At 44.2% G+C, this 21,597-nt stretch overlaps 1 pseudogene; it reads right to left on the bottom strand.

The window, feature by feature from the left end:
• Window positions 1–16,334: 16,334 nt before the first annotated feature.
• LOC136536899 (uncharacterized) lies at window positions 16,335–18,398 on the bottom strand (annotated as a pseudogene).
• Between the last annotated feature and the right edge of the window lie 3,199 nt (window positions 18,399–21,597).

The raw sequence follows: 21,597 nt of genomic DNA, 5'->3' as shown, positions 1-21,597 counted from the left end.
GCAGGAGCAGCAGTCAGCCATGGCCACGTTTCCGTGAAAGAGAACGGTACAGGACGACGATAATTACCACTGATCTGTAAATCCCTACCATTTTAATAGTTTTAGCTCTGTTTTAGGCCTTGTTTAGTTCCTCCCTTAAGTTCACTCTCTATCACATGGGATGTTTAGACATATGCATGGAGTATTAAATATAGACTAAAAATAACTAATTGCACATATTGAGACTAATTTGCGAGACGAATTTTTTAAGCCTAATTAGTCTAGAATTTGACAATGTGGTGCTACAGTAAATATGTGCTAATGACAGATTAATTAGGCTTAATAAATTCATCCCGGGGATTACCGAGGACTTCTGTAATTTATTTTATTATTACTATCTGAACACTTCTACATGACACACCGATGTGATATCTCTAAATTTTACACCCTGAATTTAAACATCCATTTCTGTTGCGTGCGTTCGTACCGATCTGAGATATGTGTTAGCAGCGTCGTTCAATGTAACAAATGTTTCTAAATTTTAATATAAAGTATTAATTTAATTAATATTTAATCAGTAGCTTTTTGATCAAAAGCAACCTATGATTTTAATTCCGTTCTTTTTATAAACTCGAGGTTAACCTGATTACAGCCTGTTCATTTCAGCTGAATTGGCTTACGAGCGAATAAGCCAAAACAAAGGCTATTAATCAATTAAATATGTCTTTATTAATTATAAATTGCTTAGCTTGTACAAGCTACATGAAGTGTCTCGAGTAAATGCTCATATATGTTTTATGTCTTCTAAAACTAAATGGTGAACCGACTTAAAGAATATATGTAAATATTTATGAGTAAAATATGACTAAGATTTACAATTCAATTTAAGTTCACTTGATTTAACGTTAGTTTCTCTGAAATGTCCACACCTTATTTTATTAAATTAAAATAAATATAGCCAATAGTTTTTTGTTTCCTTATAATGCAAACAAATTATACGCTTTTTGATGATAGTAGCTTCATTTTTAGTCATTCTACGAGTCGTGCCGTTTAGTACGCTCTTTACAAAGCTTTTTCCTTTGATTGGTGTAATATTTTTTTTTGTTTGTTTGCGTGTGCTACCTGAGCTATGTGTGCTACGACCCACGAGTAGAAGAAGAGCCGTTCGTGAGTGATGAGGACTGACAGCTGAAGCAAAAGCTAAAGACCGGAAGATAGAAGCTGAAGATTTTTGAGTAGCTAGAATCTGAATGAAAGGCAAGTGCCCCTTGACCATATTGATTCCTAATAACTTTAGTCACATTTACTTTCCATGCATGTGCCTAATACCGTGAACTCTAAGGGCTTACCCAGTCTTTTCAATCCTTCCTTGCACCTTGGGTTTATAGATGGGTAGACTTGCTAGTTGCTCCAACCCACAATGACACATGATACATGACATATGATATGTAATCTTGACTAATCGCTTATGCAACTAATGATACAAAAGTTGGCTTTTTAGCAACATAGACCATGTTTAGGGGGAATAAGTACCTGGGCCCTACTTTTTGGCGGTACTTATGTCCACCCTCCCTAAGGACCGGTTCGTGGAGCAACCATCTAGAATATACCGTGCAACCTCAATTTTAGGAAGTGGTCCTGTTTCTGTTCGTCTTTCTACACCTCGTTTGGAGCATATCGCGACAGCTAAGTGAACTTGCCATGATACTTGTTGACGGACATTGATCACTACTTTAGAGCCAGGAACTCCTTCTTTTTCAGCTTAATCAGGCCAGCGGGCACGTGGTGCGCCCGGAATGCCTCCTTGAATTGGTTACAGGTGATGGCTTTAGGGTCCTCCTGTGAGAAGCTATTGTCACTACCAATTTTGTATAGCCAAAACCCAAGTGTTTATCACATGTGTGCCAGGATCAACTCAATAACGAACTCTATTTCTCGTTTAGATGGTGTATCTGGCAGATCATCAGGAAAAACATCCGGGTACTCACATACGACCTTGATATCCTCGGCCGTAGTGCCTTCCACGTGGTTGGTTTCTCCCTTGAAGGATGACGGTATGGTAGCTGTAACTTCTACTTTCTCCTCGGAAGGTGCGGTCAATGACACCGTCCTTTAAGCACACTGGATGACTCCATTCCATTGGGATAACCATCTCATCCCAAGTATCACATCAATCCCTTCCGACTCCAACACAATAGGATTTGTAGGAAAGTCTACCCCCTTATTTTTTACTAACATCTAGACACATGGCATTTGGTTGATGGGGCGTGGAGCTTGAAGGTTATAGCGCGGCTGCTGCTGCTGGTTTTGTCTCGAGTTGTTGGTGGGGTAGGCTGGGTGGGGTAGGCTGGGTGGGGCTAAGATCCCTGCTGGTAGGTGTAGCGGGGATGGTTGTTGTTGGTTTGTGGCTGGGAGGGGTTGAATTTTCTCTTCCTTTCTTCTATTTTGCAGCGTTTGCTTTCCACCACAATCGCCTTGTCCACCATTTTCTAGAAAATGTCAAAGGTATGAGCGGACAACATGTATTGAATGCCATCATTTAGACCTTCCAAAAAATGATCCTGCTTCTGCTTGTCCTTCTCCACCTCGTTGGGTGTGTACTGCGTCAACTGGGTGAACTTGCCATGATACTCGCACACAAACATTGACCCTTGTTTCAAGGCCAGAAACTCCTTCTTCAACTTGATCAGGCCAGCGGGCACGTAGTGCGCCCCAAAAGCCTCCTTGAACTGGTTCCAGGTGAGATGGCCTCTGGACCCTCATGTGTGAACCTATAGGCTTCCCACTAGTCCAGTGCAGCTCCTTGCAGTTGTCCTATCCCATACAGGACATTCTCCCGGTCATTGCACTGAGTTATGTTCAGCTTTCTCTCAACAGCCTTCAGCTAGTCATCTACATGTAGAGGCTCAGTGAAATGTGAAAAGAAGGGAGGGCGCCCCTTCATGAACTCTCCTCTCTTATCTCTTGGTGGTGCTGGCATGGGGTGGACATGACATGGTTTGGATTTGGGTTCTGGTTCTGGTTTTGCTGCATGGCTGTCATTGCTTGAGCCATGCTCTGCATCAGCTAGGTCTACATGACCATCGCCTGTTTTATAGTCATTTGGGGAGGTGGAGGTGGTGGTACATTTGGGTTGGACTAGTTGGGTTTGGGCTGGTTGGCGGGGATGTCGCTGCCAACTCCGCTCCTGGTCTGAGGCATCTGTTTTGTAAGAGAAGGTGTAAGCACATGTATCATATATATGTATCTCTTTTCTATAAGCAATAATATATCTGAGTAAAGAAGAAGTAGTTCTCACGACCAGGGGTTTGCGATAAGGTAAAAGCAAGACAAGATAAGGTAGATGAGATCTATATAACCCAAACTAATCTTTCCATTAATCTTATTATAAAAGGAAATGTCGACAAACCCCACATTCAGGAGCATTCATTACAAAAAACCAAAACATTCATGAACACAAGTACAAACAAACAAACCATCAATGTCACAACCCTAAACAAAAATCTAATGACCTCAAAACAAAACTAGGCATATTGTCTTATTCTTTTATTACATAAAATCAAACGTCTACTCGACTCTTGTCTAGCCAAGGATGGTGCCGTAGGGAGGGTCCTCATGATGGGCTGGAGAGAAGGTGGGCCACACCAATATCTGGGATTAATCACGCTCATCTAGGAGGGCTTGCAGTAGACCAACTCCTATCCTGCTCATGCTGTTGCCACACTCGCTATAGTTCCAGCAGCGAGCATCGTGAGAGGACACGATGTGGAGAGCTCGAAGCTATAGGTTGGGCCTACTGATGTGCACTCGGGTCACCTAGAAGGCCTCATAGCGAGGGCACTCCAATGCTCGTTGTGGTATTCCACAACAAACATCCCGAAGTCATATTGTCGGCGCAGAAGGTCTTTGAGCTTGTGGCGGAAAAAGCATTCTCCCACATCCCTAGTGCAGGAGGTCGTTGGGAGCATCCCCATTGCCTCTGAGGTCGTCGTCTCCATCGAAATCTTCTGGAACATCATCTCCTCCATCACTGGGGTCCCCACCTGCCGCGGGTTGGGGCACCCCCAGTGTAGCCTGTCCTTCCCCCTGTGGTTGCTCCACAGGGGACTGCTCCTCCATAGGCTCACCCGCCTGTAGGTTGGTCCCATCATCGACCTGTTGGTCATGGCGGAACTGAAAGTGTGCCACCTCCCCTGTAAGAGGAAACTTTATAGGGCAGGTACGGTGGTACGGGACGGTGCTCCTGTGGCAAGTGAGTAGCTGACGGGCCATCTAGTGACAAGAAACATGGAAAACGGTTATGTGGTGCTCATGGTAGATAAATGAATATATATGGCTGGTGTAAGGTAAAAGCAAAGATTATGTGTGATTATGGCATAAGTGTAGTAAGGGTAGATGATCACCTAAAAGAGAAAGATGATTAGAGTGTGAAAAGAAAGCAAAGCAGTTAGGTAAGACCATTCTAATAGGCTTGCGTATCATATGGTCAACACGGCTTTGATACCACTTCTGTCACACCCAGTTTTGTATAGACAAAACCTAGGTGTATATCACATGTGCCAGGATCAATTTTCACACATATGACTGACTTCATTAATGGTAATCAAATATAGTGTATGAAAAGAGTATAATATTATTACAAAATTATCAAAGTTGCGTTACAAGCGTAATGTTCATGATTAAAATGACAAAGCGGCCATGATTATCAAAGTTGCGTTACAAGTGTAACGTTCATGATTAAAATGACAAAACGGCCATGCCCTGCATCAGTTGTGGTTGCATGATCATCATTTTCTCGATGGTCATTTGGGGAGGTGGTGGTCGTGGTCCATTTGAGTTGGCTTGGTTGGCGTTGGGTTGGTTTGTGGGGATGTTGCCGCCAGCTCCGCTCCTGGTTTGAGGTATCTGAGGTATAAGAGTGAGAAGGTGTAAGCATATGTAGCATATATAGTCATTCTCCTTCTTGAAAAGAACAGTTGTACAAAACTCCTCAGGTTGAAAGTCAGTCTCAGAGGTGAGGTAATAGCTTTCATGAACCACGGGTGAAAAGGTTTGTGGGAAGATAAAGTAAGATAAGACAAGGTAAAAAAAAAAAGATCTATTGTTGATGTGCAAATTCGATCCTGCGGCAACACGCTCGATCTCTTGATGTGAATAGCAGCTCGGCAGATCTTCTCTTTTGCCGGAGCAAAATAGAACGGCCCTTCTCTTGCTGACGTGGGGAAGCTTGACGTGTGCCCTCTGATCAGCAACAAATTAATCTGAAATGGAATCTAAGTGGCGTCTAGATCCCGTTTGATGGATGCAGCAACTAAGATTGGCCCTAGCACTGCGATCTCTGAACTTGGCAAGCAAGGACGAAGACGGAAGAAAAAACGAAGAAAGAAAAAGTACGTAAGAATAACTGCAAAATAGTAGATTGTGGCCTTAACCCCACATATATATAGGGTGATCTATCCATGTACGAGTGTTTGGACTCCTTCCTCTGTCTGCCTAGTTCCTCAGCATCTCCGTGGTGCACGGCTTGCACACTGTGTCCGCCCACCATGCGTAGGATGTGCTTGGTCAGTCACCACTGTCCCTGCGTTCACACACAGCCATTGGCTCTGAAAACCAACATATATCTTTTCATCTACCATCTTCCAGCGCAAATCCTCCTCTTCTGATTGCAATCCAGGCTGCCACGACTAGCACGTTACTCACCACCAAAAATTATGTATCTTACGTACCTGCACCTGCATGTCTCAATAAAAATTTGCTAACAATAGCACGATGCCGTCTAATTACCATCACTTCCTTTTTTTAATCTGTATTCCCACCCGGGTAATACTAATATTAGGATGCTTGGATATTTAGAGCCGAATAAATTAAACCTAACCAAGTAACCGATCATTCGGCCAAATGATTTACATGATCCATATTTATGATTTACCAAATTTAGCTATCAACACTATGTAACCCAAACCAAATTTTCATTAATCTTATTTTTTATGGAAGTGTAGACAAACCCCACACTCCTAGACAATCATTACAAAAATCAAATCATCCATGAGCACAAGGACAAGCAAACAAACAGACTGCTAGAGCCACAACCTAAACAAAGTCTAATTAACTCGAGACAAAACCTAGGTGTACTGTTTACTCTTTTATTACAAGGAAAATAAATTTTCTCGCCTAGTCGATCCTGGTTTGGCTGCTGGAGGCTCCATTGGGGGTCTTGACGACTGACTAGAGAGAGTGCTAGCCACATAGGTCCCGGTCATGGGTCCCGTTCCTCTAGCAGAGCTTGTAGGAGACTGATCTCCCTCTGGCCCTCCTGCTAAAGGCACACCCGCTTCAACTCCAATAGCGAAGCATTTAGGTCTGTGTTGGTGGCAGCAAGAAGCTCCATAGTGGACACCATTCGGTCATTCAGTGCCTTAGTGACCAGTGTGACCCGTGCGGCAACCTCCCACTGGCGCCTGTGGGGGTAGCGGCGGTCCTCATCCTCGCTAATGATGTGGAAGGAGTGGTCTCTCTAGGAATAGAGGGCCTGACCGCTGCTAGTGTGGATAAAGGGGCAGGTGCTTCATGGGAGGATACAATTTTGAGAGCTCTTAACTGAGGGTTTGGCCGGCCAATGTGCTCGTAGGTCTTCTAATATTCCATGTAGTGGGGATGGCTCCACTGTTCGCTTTGGTACTCTGCGATGAACATCCCAAAGCCTTACTGTCGGCGTAGGAGGTCCCTGAGCTTCCGGTGGAAGAAGCATTCTCCTGCATCCCGGTTGCAGGGTGTCATGGTCCACCCTCCAGGGGCGTTGGGGGGTTCCTACCGCCTCCTAGGCCGTCATCTTCATCCTCCAAGCCGTCTAAGTCTTCAGGATCATCACCTTCATCATCACAAGGGTCCCCGCCTGCTGCTTGCTAGGGCGCCTTCGGTTTAGCTTGGTTCTCCTCCTAGGGCTGCTCCATTGGTGCTAGAGCCTCCAAGGGCTCTCCAGATTGAAGGTTTGTTCCATCATCAAGATGTTGGTGATGACAGGATTGGAAGTGGGTGACCTCGCCTATAAGGGGGAACTCCACAGGGCGAGTGCAGTAGTAGGGTACGGTGCTCCGATGGTAGGTGAGTAGTTGGCGAGCCATCTAGTATCAAGAAAACATGGAAAAAGGTTACAATGAGTAATGGTAGGGATAAAGAGGATATACATGAATGGTCTAAGGAAAAAGTATAGGTCATATGTGGTTATGGCATTAGTGTGCACTACTACACTCGGACCTTTTACAACCACGTCGTAACCCCCATCGTAGCCGCATTTCGGTCTCGGTAGTAAGCTATCGGCAGTGATGGCCACAGCCATCACCGTCGAAATCTGAGACCGACTATGGTGTACACTACACCGTCGTATTGGCTTATGATCCATCCGTGATAAGGTCCTTACTTCAGTCGCATTGGAGCACGACCCGTCTGTGGGTATACACTAACACCGCCGCATTGGCAAACGATCCACCTGTGTGGAGGCTATCATCACCGTCATGTGGGCACATTGACCACTGGTGTAGTGGTCACCAGCACCATCGCTTTGTACTTCGACCCGACTATCTATGGTGCAGCTTCGCTGTCACTTCGACGACCGAGACGTCTGTAGAGGTAAACATCATCGTCGCTTGAGCGTATGAACCGTCAGTACAAAGGTCATGGTCACCATCGCCTTGCACCATGATCCGCCTTTGATGATCGTTTAGTCAGTGTCTGGTTACTAAATGATTTGGTGGTGATACACTTTTATCCCTGCCGCATAATACGTATAGCAACGGTATTGGATGTTTGCACCACCAACGGTGGTGGTGATAATAAAACAATAAACGGCCCTTAATAGCTTACTGAACACAAAGCATACAAATATAATCATTGCATCCATAAACCATGTTCTCACAATAACAATGGACGCTTAACATAATATCTTTCTCAACTCCTAACATAAGCGGTACATAGATTGCAAACTAAAGGTACTGGTCTCTATAGACTTACATAACGAAATGATGTAGCTGTGCTCCTCCTATGTGGCACTCCTGCTTGCTAGGAAAAAATGAATATAATTAGTGCATCCTTCAAATTGGTAGGCAATGCACCATGGAACCCCTCTTCTTCCTCCTAGCTAATGCAGGAAAATTGTTCAAAAGCACTCAGACTCCACCTGCATAAAAGCAGTACAATTAATAATATTCAACACACCATTCCTTTAGTTACGAAGCCTAAATTGGCCTATATAGAATCAAAACAACTACCTACCTAAACAAAGGCATGACGTAATTACAACAAAATACAACATATGCACCTTTACTGCTTTGCTAATGACTCCAAGAACAAGGGAACATAAGGAAGATAGTGAAGTCCGCCGCTCATATATAATAGTTTCTAGGTACTTCTAGGATAGCCGATGGCCCAGGCAGGAAGGACATGAACTTTATTGTGGTTCATATCATATGCAAGCAGTGATTTATCCTCCCCAACAAGAAAAATCAAATTCCATTCTAGATAAACTGCAATCACTCTGTAGGCCGCATCACAAACCTCGGTACCAATTTCAATATTCTTCTTTCCAAATAGTTCCAGCGTGGTCACCTTATGCTTCAATGTCCATTTACTAGTACCATTGTTTTTAAGGATCTAGATTGAAAGCTCATACCTATTCAAAGTATCAACAGTATAAAAACACAACTGACCCTAAGCTTCATGGATGGAGATTGCATCACCAGTTGGCCTACGATTTTTTCCTCCATGTCTTTCCCTCCATCAACAGCAACTATCTGGGTGAACTCCAGCTTGTGTATAAAACCATTAACAAACACACCTTTCCCATATGTGGATACTACAATACCCTCGCCTCATTCAGATTCTTTAAAGATCCATGCTCTAGTTTTAGATGAGTAGATGTTGACACCTAAGGAGTCATCATCGTTGATCCCATATTCAAACACAAGAAAATGTGAGGAGACTATTGGATCGAACCTCAAGCGAGCTAAACCACAAGAATGGTTGCTACCCGGCAGTAGCAACCATTTCTTAGTCACCAGATTGCACACAACATAGCGAAACCCAGAGTACCAGAAGAGGATGAGGCCCCGAGAGCAATCTGAGATCATGACATCCTGAATGGGGAAGGACAAGAAGGACAAGGAGAGGTATTCACCGTTGATGCTGGTGAAGTTGCATTTGCATTTCCAGCTGCGGTAGAAGAATCTGACGAGAATCTAGGGAAGCTCCTTACGGTACTCGAATCTTGAGATGAGGCTATTCCAAGAGCGACAGACACACTTGTAGCAGCACAAGGAGCGGGCGGTGAGGCGTCTAAGGATGAGGACCAAGACATGGTCTGTGAGGATGGCCACTTCATTCCTCTTGTTGGGGGCCTCCTCCTCCATCTTGACAAGGATCTGGTGGAGCAGGGACGGTGATGGAAGCGGTGGCACTATTGCCTAAATCAGAGAAGGAGCAACTGCGAAGATGTGTTTGTGAGCTCATTAATAATCAGATGAAAGCTTCATTCGTACTTAGATGAGTGTAGAAGGGAATAAAAATCTAAGAACAATGCATAAGGGAAGTGTGAAAGCATTACCATTGCCTTTGGATCTTGCGGCATTGAGCTCGAGTGGTGATGGCGGTGATGAGTACCAGCCTAGACACTAGTGGATCTATGTTGTCTACCTACTAGTGAGGCGTACCGACATGGAGCACTAGCTTGTCTCCGATGACTGGTGGCTTGCACGTCGCTGAGTAGGGGCTGTCACGCAGTTCGGCACTGGGGAGAAGGGGCGGTGATGCAAAATAGCAGCACTGAGGAGGAGAAAGATATGGTGGGGAGCATCCTTTGTAAGCAACTACATTAGACGTTGGAGTGCAAAACTTTGTAAATATGCGTGGGAGTGACACATAGGACTCACGCGCAGGCTTGGAAATTGATGAAAGCGGCGGTGAAGGCTACCGGCAGTGATGATTGGGAGATGTTAGCACCTACTAACAATGGACGTCTCATATAGTCTATGAACTCTAAGGTGCACAAATGGAACATTCAAGTCACAGCAAATAGAGATGAACTCAAAGTAATAACTACTAAATATTATGAACATTTTTATTCAGATTGCTGACGCATCTTACAATCAAACTACTCGCGGGAAGCATTATGAATGATGTCCTCTACATCCACCATGGCCAAGACGCAATCGCCCACAATGGAGAACTCATCGATCAGGTTCTCGCACTACTGATAGCTCATCTCTCTCGGGACTCTCGGCTACACCATGGTCATGTCCTCACCAAGCCGAGGCTAGGCGGTAGCCATGGTTGAAGCGGGCCCTAGACAAATGCAATACGTGGCCACCTCCATGACCCGTGGTGGCACGGTGTGGAGGCGGTCCGCTAGGATCATTCCCGTAGGCGTAGGAGGTGAAAGCATGCGGACAGCGTTGCCTCCTACTGTGTGGAGGTCCTGGTAGCGCCTATTGCTCTAGGCTGCCATCCAAGAGGAGACACAAGCATTGTCCTTAGCTACCTAGTGAAGGAAGATCACCTCCACCACCTCGCCCAATGCGGCAATGAGCAGCTCCTAGACAGCTAAAAAGAAAACAAGAAAACGCTACAACTAAAGACACGACGTCGCATGTAGTGAAAAAGCAAGATCATATCATGCCAAATGCCTTACCAGCAAGGCACGCCTAGGCCTCGACGGTGGCAAGCTCCCAACGGATGTGGCTGTTGTGATTGCTTGCTGCGTTGCTGTGGCTACAGCGGATCCCATGGGAGATCTTTGCAGCCTATTCGCAGATGCATAGGGTGTGTGGTGACACCATAGTGGGATGGAGCATACCACTGTGGCAGGTCCTGCTACGTGGGATCCAACGTGGGACCTAGAACTGGTTCTATGACCACGAGTACCGCGCCAAGCTCATCGCTAGGCTTGCTAGCGTTGGTAACCTGGAGGCCTGCTTCTACACTAGGATGCGTGCCATCTTTGTGGAAGACCATAGCGTGCTCATGCCATGGCTCGACATGCTTAAGCACTTCACTGTGGCAGGCCATGATGTTGCTGCATTTGTTCTCTCCCTTGTGCTCCATAGGTCCAATAGCGGTGCTGGCAACGACAACATTGCTCGGTGGTGGTTGAGGAAGGTTGAAGGTGATGAAGCAGTCTCGGAGGCGAATGTGACGTGGAAGAACGAGAAATGTACACGGCCCTCCAATAGGCCATGTTCATGGTGCAGGACTTGGCTAGGCAGCCGACATCAGGTGAGTCTAGTCCTCTGCCTCCTCTGGCCATGCCAGTGCATCATCAGGACAGACATCAGTGCGGAGGCGGAGGCTGTGGCGACCACGTAGGATAGGAAGGTTGGGAGGAGTGGGCTATGTTCTGCAACAAGGAGTGTAGGATCTGTAATGAGTGTGATAGGTTCTTCACAAGTATGTGGTAGATTCTGGGTAGATCAATGTTGATATGCAAATATCTGGATGACGGGGATTTGTATGATAAACTCTTCATTCTCCTCAATACAATGATATGCAAGTACGATTCCTTTCTAAACTCGTTATAGTTACCTTCTCGTATGATGCGGTTCAGATTCCCTTGCACATGTTTCCAATTTCTTGATACAAGTTATTCAAGTTATCTCCACTAATAAACATGAGCAAGGAAGGCAACAGTCAAGGTTTGTGACATCCACGGCCACCCACGCAAATCACGAGCGACGGAGCAGGGAAGACGACATGGACCATTTGATTCCCTACACTTTGTGATCTAACACTAATGTTGAATCACCGTATGAAACGGCAACGAGAGCTGCAATAATGACAATTTGCAAACACAGCAAACCAATTTGCAAATAAACTAAGGCAAATACTTCTATCCTTGCACCATCTTAGTGAGGTGCTTTATCTCACATCTGTGTAGCCAAGGCAAATACTATGACACTTCAAAAAATGGAGTAACAAGCATCACAACTATTCAATTATTAATTGTTTTTAAGGCAAAAACTATATATAAACAACACAGTAACAATTATCACAACAATTTCTTTGATAACTTCAGTTACATTCCATAGTGGTACAATAACAAAGACCTATCGAAGACTACTAGGTGTACAATAACAAAGACCTATCGAGTACGGGTACATCCCATAGTCAAGTCTAGAAAAAGGCAATGCAAGTTAAGGACGAGGCAGCCCCTCGCAAAACTTCCACCAGCATCTCAATGAAGGAAACCATTTTTTGTCCACCTTTCTTGTGTAGTAACTTCCTTGTCGATTAAGATATGGTGGTGCTCATGTTTTGATTCCTCAGACATAATAGTAGGCTAGGAAATGAGAATAGAACACAGAGCTATTTAAGAAAGAGAAAGAACATGTGAGGTGAAACTTCCACTAGCATCGGCACCTCTCATGGTCGAGAGAGAGAGAGCAAGAAGAAACTTGTGAGAGATAATATATGGGTGGGTTGAGAGAAGGCTGCAAAGATCCTTACAACCGGTCTCTAAGAGAACCCCCTTAATCGCAAAACTTCCACTAGCACCTAGATCGAGTAGCCCCCACTGCACTAGATGCCGGTAGTACCCAATCTTGAAGGCCTTCTCCCAACATCGCTGCTGCTGTCGGAGGAGTTGGAGAAGGAGCGCCATGGCGATGAAGAAAATATAGATGGTTGGCTCAAGAGCTTTTTCTGTATCTATCTGTATCTAAGGAGAAAGGAGTGTGTGGATTGCCAACAAGTGCATCCAGCCCTAGCTTAAATAGGCCAACCTTGAAGAAGGAGAAGCAGAAAGGAGCAGTTAATGGTGATGCAGCTGTGTTGCGAGTAGTTGGGAAATGGGGAAATAACTCACGCTAAATTTACTACCGCCTGTGCACCAAATGGTCATGTAGGGCCGACGGCCATAACGCCTATCCCGGTCGGCTTGGCTTTTCATGCGATGGAGAAAATACCACTGCCGCATCTATTATTAACCCGTCAGGGGTAGAAGTTTCAACTGCCGGTTTCCTTCCTTAGGAGGCCTCGCTATCGGTCTCACAGGCGGTGGAAGTATAACACCGTCACTTCTATCGCTACGGCAGTGAAAGTGGTGACAATGATAAATCAATTTGTAGTAGTGGTGGTAAAAGGCAAAGTGTCAACCTAAAAAGAGAAGATGATTAGAATGTGATATTGAGCAAAGCAACTAGGTAAGACAATTTCTAGCTAAGTTGTGTATCCTATGGGGAACATGGCTTTGATACACGTACAACTACAACTCCTTCGGCCGATGTGGATGGCAAGGCGGGCACGGTCGCCAAGCTTGGATGGATTCGCAAGTGGGCATGCAGAACCTAGGGGGAGATATGGCAAAGCAGAGTGAAGGTCTAGCAACTAGTTTTTAGTAGGAGACTATGGTATGTTAAGCAAAGAACATGACCACTTCTGCAAACCAGGCACTGTCTTCCTCCACGACTGTAATCCTGACAACAAGTGGAACTTTAGCTCTAGCCCCTATTGCAATAGGACAACAGGTGATGATTGATTCAAAAGACATTCTAGAATCATTGGTATAGGGGACGAACAAAAGCAAAGGCAAGCCTTTTTGTTATAGATGTCATACCAATGGACATGTTTTCAGTGTGTGCACTATGGTGATTTGTTGTTATGTGTGTGATTATGAACATATTACAAAATCTTGTCCCCATATGAAAGGTGGGCACATGTAGTGCGTCCTTTAGATATGTAGTAGAAGGCCTTAGATTCTACTACATTCCTCAAAATAGTACTCAGAAAAATAAAATTGAAGAGAAGAGTGCCACGGTGAGAGTCATAGAAGGTTCACTTACTGCGAATCAACTCATGGTGGAACTTGAAAGACTTCTACCAGGCAAGAACAAATGGGTGATAGAAGAGAAAGGTATAGACGCTTTGTCCCATCAGCTCCAAAGTCATACTATCAGCGTAGGATGTTCTTGATCTTCTAGTGAAGAAGCACTCCCCTATATCCTGGTTGCAGGGTGTCATGGTCCAGCCTTTAGGGGCGTTGCAGGGGTTCCCACCGCCTCCTAGGCTGTCATCTTCATCTTTCGATCCATTTGAGTCTTTAGGATCATTTCCCCCATCATCACAAGTGTCCCCGTCTGCTGCTTGCTGGGGCGCCTCCGGTTTAGCTTGGTTCTCCTCCTATGGATACTCCACTTGTGCTAGATCCTCCATGGGCTCTCTAGCTTGAAGGATTGTTCCATCATCAACATGCTGGTCATGATGGAACTAAAAGTGGGCGACCTCACCTATGAGGGGGAACTCCATAGGGCGAGTACGGTGGTAGGGTACGGTGCTTCGGCGGTAGGTTAGTAGTTGGCGGGCCTTCTAGTGGCAAGAAAACATGGAAAATTGTTACAATGAGTTTATGGTAGGGATAAAGAGGATATACACAGTTGGTTTAAGGCAAAAGTAAAGGTCATGTGTGGCTATGGCATAAGTGTGGTAAAAGGCAAAGTATCAACCTAAGTGCAACTCCAGCAGGCTACCTACACCCACTACGTATCCTACATTTGGGTAGTGGAGACCAGAAAACACACTCCAGTAGGCTACCTATCAGACTACCTAGTTTTGTTGGCCCAACAAATTTCCCCTCCCACTACCCTGCTCATCCCTCCCTAGCCCACGCCGATGGTGCTCCTCCCCCATAAGCGGATCTCACTGGCGGGATCCTCCCTCCCCTACACCGGGCACCGTCTTCTCCGCCACCATGGTAGCCTAGCGTGTGCTGCTTCCCTCCCCATAGCCATGAGCTATTGCAACCCTCCTCACCCGTTGAAGCTAAGCACGCTGGCACCAGCCTTCGCCTCCTTGGCCAGAGCACGATCAAAGAGAGGAGAAGATGAGGATGCCCTCACTCTTCCCCATGGGCGTGAGGGTCTGGCCAGAGCAGGCGGCCCTACCCCCGACATAGGCCTGCCTAGCACAAGTGTCCCTATCCCCGGCGCACCTCCGCGACCATCTCCGGTAGCTCGACGACCATCTCCCATGATTGCGACCCTCCTCGCCGGCTCTTCCTCGGAAGCCATGGCGAATGTGCATGGAGATGGCTGAGTTATTCTACCGTGAACTCAAAGAAAGAGGATGACATGTGGAACCCACATGTCATTCTCTATTAGGATTAGTTTGGGTAGTCTGTTTTAGGTAGTACTGCTGGAGCTAGGAGCAAAATATAGGTAGTATGAAAATAGGTGGCTACTCAAATAGAGAAATAAGTAGTCTGTTTAGGTAGTATTGCTGGAGATGCTCTAATAAGAGAAGATGATTAGAATGTGAGAAGGAGCAAAGCAATTAGGTAAGACCATTTCTAGCTTGGTTGTGTATCCTATGGACAACACAGCTTTGATACACGTACAACTACAACTCCTTCAGCCAATGTGGACGGCAAGGCAGGCACAGTTGTGGAGCTTGGATAGATCTACAAGTGGGCACGTAGAACCTAGGGGGAGATATGGTGAAGCAGCACTACTAGGGATGTGTTCATCAACGACGCTTTCCTTTCGTCACTGAAGACACCAAAATCGTCACATATATTATTTTATGATGAAATTGTGACGAAATTGATTTCGTCATTGAATGAGCGTCATATTTTGGATAACGTGACGAAACGTATATTTTCGTCATAGATGTGCGTTCCTTCTATGATGAAATGGCCCTCATCATAGAAGAGTATTCTTTCTATGACGATGCATTTTCGTCATTGATGTAGCCCCTTTTTCGTCATAACTTGCCGTCTGTTAGGCGGCCAGACGGCGTCTGCCATGCTGGCAGCTAACATGTCCTATCCACGTGGCGCGTCCACGTTTCAGGTGACGTGGCTTGGCACGTGGCTGGTGACATGTCTGACTACGTGGCCGCTGACGTGGTAGGGATGTGGATGTGCACGTGTCCACTTTTTATTGGGCCACAGGGCATGCTGTGAGTAGTCCACGTGTCTTGTTGTGATTGGCTCTCATTTTCATCACTGAAGTGATTACAAATTTGTCACTGAATAGATTACAAAATAGTCACAGAATCGACTACAAAATCGTCACAAAAAGGTAACAAAATTCATCACAGGTGCACATGCTGAACAACAGATCACAGTATTCCAATTACCATCAACTTAACAGATCCAGTATTCATAGGTACCATCAACTTAATGAACAATACTAAACTTGGTTCACATATAACTCACTAGACATCATGTTCCATGTACTAGTTTCATCTCAGTTCACATAGGTTATGATAGCAACTATTAAAAAGTGGGCAAGCAACAGCAACATAGGTTATTGCATAAGCAAAATCACCAGCACGGACCCCTTGCTTCATCAACCAGCAGCTACGTGCAGCGCTCATGTCAAAGAACCATTGTTGATGGCCAAGATACGCTTGAGCAGCGCATTGTTCTCCTCCATTGCCTGGGTGTTTATCTCTGTCAGCTTCTTGTACTCCTCCATCTCCTTTTGTGTCCTCGCCAGCTTTTCCTCAGCTTCTTCACTTCTCTTCTTGAGATCGTCTATTTCACCTTGTACAGCAGCCTTAGCTTCAGCTGCTAGTTCTTCCCGAAGCTCGCTTTCATTTGATGATGATGATTTGGAGGATGCCACTGGTTTGATGCCAACACTCTTGAGGAAATGGTTTGAGCTGTTCTTGGAGAGCACCTAGGACACAACCTGCACACTGGATACTGCTGTCTCACCTTCAGCAATAGGTTCTCCCCTCAAAGCTTCCATATTTGACTAAAATAGCAATGACCCATCATTAGTTGATCATTATTGCATTAATTTGAGGTGCAAATATCACACAAGATGTATTTTTAAAAATATAAATAGCAAGATGTGTACTAGAGAGAGGTAGAAGCAAACCTAGCAAAATGGACAGACTGTAGTACAATTTATCTGATTTGTTATGTGGAACATTATGTAAACTGTAGTTTGGTTCTTACTGACATAAAGCACAGCTACTCTACAATGAAACAATCAGAAATCACCTAGCATGTGGACACAATTAGTTCAGATTGTTCTCAGTTAAATGCAATCTCATTTCTAGTCAACATCTATCAAGTATTAACAGAGCACAGTTATCAGATTGTTCAGCAGATTGGTTTAGCAGATAATACACATACATAAAGCACATGAGAATAACTAAAAGCATGGGCTTTAGAGACTTGGCTGCAGTTAGGTTGCTTCCATTTTCATATCCATCCAAGATAATAACCCATTCAGCCATTCCTTGTTTGATACATTGCAGTTTTAATCTAGTATATCAATGACTGCAATATGAATTTATGACTGCATGTAGATTGTTCCCAGAAATAAGAACAGCCTTTAGTTAGTACTTAACTTATTTAGCAAGTATATAGCTATGTTGGATTATGACCAGTTTTGAGCAAAAGATAGAATACAAAATGATTAAAATAGGACATGTTATCCAATTAATGAACAAAATGGCACAGCGAAACAGATGTCGGGACTTACAAGTGCTTCTCTTGCTGGTTCACTGAGACCATTTTTGGAGCTGGTATGGCAGGTCTTGAAGGCCTCCACCAAATCAAGTTCTTCATTTTGTTCTGTGCTTGGTTCTGCATTGTTTTTCTTCTTTTTTTGTTTCATAGATAATCAATTACAGGAAAGTTGTCAGATAAAATGCAAAATAAGTTGGTTAGTGCAAATATGTACAAGGTACTCTTTACTTACATATGCATGTAAGTGTGCCACATAGCTGCGAGAACCCGTAGCCTGATGATACTTGACTTTACTGCGATTCTGCTTGTTCTTTTCACATGATTCCTACAAGAGAATGAACATGTCAGATGATATCATAGGTTCCAAATGAGAAGATCTTTGGAAACTGAATGAGAAATAATATATGACAAGATACCCGTACCATGTTTTTTGGATTACACCACTTTGCAACCAGTACCCTCCACTCTGCATCAGACATGCATGCAATTGGAGAAGTTGTGGGAATCTCATTTGTAGGTTTACCATTGAAGTATTTGTTCTTCAGCCGATAACGCATTTGCCGCACCCCAGAGCACAGCATATCAGTGCAAGCTTCCTCTGTTGGCTTGTCTTCAGGGTTAATGGCCAAGCGCCCCTAGTCATATGACAATTCCATATTTAGTTAGTCAATGCAGGTTAAACAGATAAACAAGTTTACCATAGAAACAATAATGCACTTACAGAGAGCTTTCCCACAAAGTCTTTGTAATAGTGATCATCTCTCTTGTAATCTTTCCAATGAGTTAGGACAGGGACCTTATCCCTAATGATGACACCAGCCTCAGATGCAAACTTGGCTGCTTGAACAGGTTCATGAGGCCTTCTTTTCCCTTCAGCAACAGCTATGGGCATTCTCCTTCCCATAGCTTTAGTCATCCTGTCCAGCTGTGCTCCCTTGGTGGGTGGCCTGGGTCTCCTTGGGGCTCGCTGTGAAGGAGCTGCAAAATACAATTTGGATTTAAATGCTTTAGTTTCATGCAGATCAGCAAACCAGATGGCATAATAGAATGACAAAGAAACATCAACTTTCCTTCAGTGTCTTCCTCTCTAGCTACATTGTCTTCATCAGCACCTGTACTGTCTTGAGCACCACCTCCACTGAATTCCTCTGCAGTTGTATTGTCCTGACCACCAGCTCCATCGCCTTCCTCTGCATCTATACAAGACCTTTGTGGTGGTGTTTCATCATGACCATTGGTAGGATCCTCTACATTCTGGCCATCTCTCGCTGAAACAAGAAGCCTTTTTGATGATCTTGTTTGGGATTCAGGAGGCTGAACCTGTGATCCTTGAGATGCCCTCACTCTCTTACTAGCCCTAACTCCTGGCGCCATGGTGGGGCCTGTCTTCTTCTTCTTTGAAGCTAGGACTTTCCGACTATACCCTGCAAGAAACTGTGGATAAAAAAATCAAGTAAGTCATGTGCAGTAGTAAGCTAGACCATATATTAAAGAACAGGTATGCAAGAAACAAGATGCATCTAAAAGTAAAGGCATATATTGAAGAACAGATTAAAAACACTCAAATGCAATGCAAATATTCCCCATCCAGTACTTTGAAGATAGAAGAAGCACCTTAGTTGCCAGGGGCTGTGGCTGCTCAACAGATTCAGTGTCATCATCATCACTATCTCCTTGATCATCATCTTCAAGGAGATACTCCGATGAATCCGAATCTTCATTATTTCTTTTCTTGTTTGCTGATTTTCCCCCCTTCTTTGATGCAGATAGTGATACAGAGTAATTAAATTGTAAAGATAGATTTTTTAGGCCGAAATCTTGCATCTTCTTGAAATTGTTCGCCACGCGTGCATCCCGGCGTCTCTCATAATCAGTTTTTTCAGATTCTTACAAAAACAAGCAAATTGTGTCTATTAGAAAATAAAAAGGAGTGAACTAAGAGCTAAGAGGTAGTAATACTAGATGGTAGATAGATAAGAGGTAGGAGCTAGTAGTGCCTGCTGAAGAGCTAAGGGATAAGAGGTGATAGGTTATAGGCAAAAAGTATTTGGTCAGAAAGAACTAAGAGGTACAGGTATTTGTGTACTGAAGCACAATTACTCTAAAATCTGTGAAAAATTTGAAGATAGCTTGTACTGAACTACTATTTTCCAATCAACACATACAAAATATTTTGTATATATAAATAGTTAAAGCTATGTGTTTAGAATACTTTGTTAGTCTTGAATACTTTGTGCCTTAGTTAGTCTTGAATACTTTGTGCTGCTAAGCATGATGCTTTAAATTAACCACTGACTACTTAGGTTCAATAGAGTCGTGTGCTTGGTTTATTTAAATTTACTTCCATTAGAGTCTGGGCCAATCATTTTGACTGAATTTTACATTGACAGTTAACAATGCATATGCCAGGTTGACTTGATTGGTATAGGAAGTTTGCAATGGTGAAGGTGAACTCTAGCATGTAGCGTAGATGCTTAAGAGGCCCAGTCCCATGATTATATTCTATCCTTAGAAAAAGAAACTCGAGAAAAAACAGCCAAACCTTAGAATGCTACTTTGAACCATTCAAACAAATAAACAAGCAGTTGCATCGAGAAATTACATAAGCTTGTTACAAAATGAAGACGTTGTTGATATAAGTGATATTTCATTTTCGAAAACTTCTCTGAAAATTGTCACTGACTGCGAATTCATATTGAATTTCAGGAATTTTGTGAGCGCTTGATGGTTGGTAATTTACTATACTGATCCAGATTTTAGTGCAATGGCCTGATGCTTTTTACAGCTGCGTCGCCTTTTTATCGTTGTATGGAGTGACCGAAACATATATATGTATATTATAGACACACACACGTGTGTGTATAATCCAAGCAATCCAGGCGAAAAGCAACCGATCCATCATCAACATCATCAGCATCCCCCGCTCTCTGGAGCAGACAGTGCATAGCGATAAAGCTCATTTCTACTGGATTTATGGTACCCCATACCTGAATCAGGATAACTTTGTTCCCCATATGCTACCCCTCTGATTGGATACGTTGGTCACTAGTCGGATGGTAAAAACACCGACAATTGCTCTCCCCTTCCAAATTGCTAATCATTTTTGTTTTTCTAAACACATAGCTTTAACTATTTATATATACAAAATATTTTGTATGTGTATAGCTAAAAATGATTCAGATATACAGATGAAGCAAATCTTAATCTGACAGATCAAGATACGACAGGCAGAAATTCTAGATACATATGTTGATTGTTGGGTCAAATTCTAAGGATCAGCTCCTAAAGTTTAGACTACTGAAACAAAAATGGGGAGGCAAATAGGACCAAAAACACCTCCTAAAGGCTCCAAATGCAGAGGTGCAAGGATTCAAGAAACCAGAAATATATGGCTCCCTAGCTAGGAGATGAACCTACAGGAACATGATTCAAATTTTTGAGCGAGAGAAATTATACAGCATTATCACTTATGTCTATTCTTCATGCCTTTCAAGATCTGAGTACATTCGTTATGAATAGTTATTAGAAATCACTGTACTAAAATGGAGTGGAGACAAACTGGGTTCACATTCAAAGTTAAATTACTAACTGCACAGGAAAATCTGGGAAAATCTGGGAAGACAAATTGGGTTCCTGCGGTGGCGGCTAGGGTTCACAATCTGGGAAAATCTAGGAAGACAAATTGGGTTCACAATGCATTACTAATTGCACAGGAAAATCTGGGAAGACAAAAAGCAAAATAAATCACATACGCCTAACTCAATCTATAGCCAAATGGTTACCTTGATCTTGTTGTGCAGGTCTCTTCCTACCTTGACCCCTGGTTGCCACCATTGCGGATGTATACCAGGTGCTCGTCGGCGGTGGTCGTCAACGGGGAAGCAGACCTGGTGCGGGCGGACCTGGTGCTCGTCGGCGGTGGTCGTCAATGCGGAAGCGGACCTGGTGCGGGCGACCCCTAGTCCACGACGACACAGCTCGCGGGCGAGGAAGCACCTCGGCGACGGGCGACGGCGTTTGTGTTCCTGCGGTGGCGGCTAGGGTTGGTGAAATGTGGGGGGGGGGAGAGGACGAGTGGCCGGGGATGAGGAGGGAGTGGGGGTAATGGCTAAATTAGCGGTAATCAGTTTTAGGCGGCATTTTTATTGGCG

The sequence above is a fragment of the Miscanthus floridulus genome, chromosome 2 (genome assembly GCF_019320115.1).
Source record: "Miscanthus floridulus cultivar M001 chromosome 2, ASM1932011v1, whole genome shotgun sequence".
NCBI classification, from domain to species: Eukaryota; Viridiplantae; Streptophyta; class Magnoliopsida; order Poales; family Poaceae; genus Miscanthus; species Miscanthus floridulus.
The sequence above is the reverse complement of the archived record's forward strand: the minus strand, read 5'-3'. Positions and strand labels throughout refer to the sequence as shown.